General features: G+C 32.7%; 1 pseudogene; it reads left to right on the top strand.

Annotated features, from left to right (window-relative positions):
• Positions 1–846: 846 nt before the first annotated feature.
• Positions 847–1018, top strand: LOC109439249 (DNA-directed RNA polymerases I, II, and III subunit RPABC4 pseudogene; annotated as a pseudogene).
• Positions 1019–1234: the final 216 nt, after the last annotated feature.

The following is a 1234-nucleotide window of genomic DNA, read 5'->3' on the forward strand; positions in this document are numbered from 1 at the left end:
GATTTCACCAATATGTGGTATATAAAACTGAAAACAACAAAAGAACAAGACAAACGAAGAAACAAAAACTCATAGACACAGACAATAGCTTAGTGGGTAAGGGGGTTGGGGAGTGGTAGATAAGGGTAAAGGGTATCCAGTATATGGTGATGGAAAGAAAACTGACTCTGTATGGTGAACACGCAATGTAACATATAGATGATGTAATACAGAATTGTACACCTGAAACCTATGTAAATTTACTAACAATTGCCATCCCAATAAATATTAATTGAAAAAAAAAGTAGGTACCTTTGATATAACATGATGGGAATGGTACTTTACCTCTGCGGTCTTCCCTCCAAAAAACTATAATGAAGTCTAACCATGAGAGATACATTAGAAAAATCTCAATTGAAGGACATATACAAAATGCCTGACTACTACTCCTCAAAATTGTCAAGGTCATCAAAAACAAGTCTTAGGAACTGTCACAGCCAAAAGGAACCCAAAGAGATATGACTATTAAATGTAATGTGGTGGCCTGGATGGAATCCTTGAACAGAAAAAGGCTATTTAGGGAAAACAGAGAAAATCTTAATAAAATATAGACTTTAGTTAATAATAATGTATTAATATTAATTCATTAATTGTGATAAATATACCATAATAATGAAAAATATTAACAACTGGGGAAACTTGGAGTAACATATATGGGAACTCTCTGTACTATCTTCTCAACTTTTCTGTAAATCTAAAAACTATTCCGAAATAAAAAGATTATTCAAAAAAGTTATAAGGTGACAATGACAAGCTGCAATCTGGAAGGGCAGAGTGTGATGAGTTTCTCCATGCTAAGGACTAACAATGGGCACACAGAAGGATGTTCAACCCCCAAAGCAGGAGCCAATGATATATATCTGTGGAGAATGTCACACAGAAAATGAAATAAAATCCAGGGATCCAATCAGATGCAGAGAATGTGGATACAGAATAATCTATAAGAAAGGGACTAAAAGATTGGTGGTTTTTTGATGCTCAGTGAAACATGGAATTCAGAGGAATGTCTTTGTATTTCGATGTGCTGTTAATGTTGTAAAGCTTTTGGTTGGTGTACTTACCTTTATGATTACAACTATATACACATGATTTCATTTTAAAAACCATATTGTATTTAAGTATCTATTAATAGTTTATATAAAGAAATTATTTTTTGTTAAAAAAAGTTGTAAAGTTATCAGTAATCCTGCTTGAG

The sequence above is a fragment of the Rhinolophus sinicus genome, chromosome 18, assembly GCF_057876585.1.
Source record: "Rhinolophus sinicus isolate RSI-liver-muscle chromosome 18, RSI-T2T, whole genome shotgun sequence".
In the NCBI taxonomy this organism is placed as follows: Eukaryota; Metazoa; Chordata; class Mammalia; order Chiroptera; family Rhinolophidae; genus Rhinolophus; species Rhinolophus sinicus.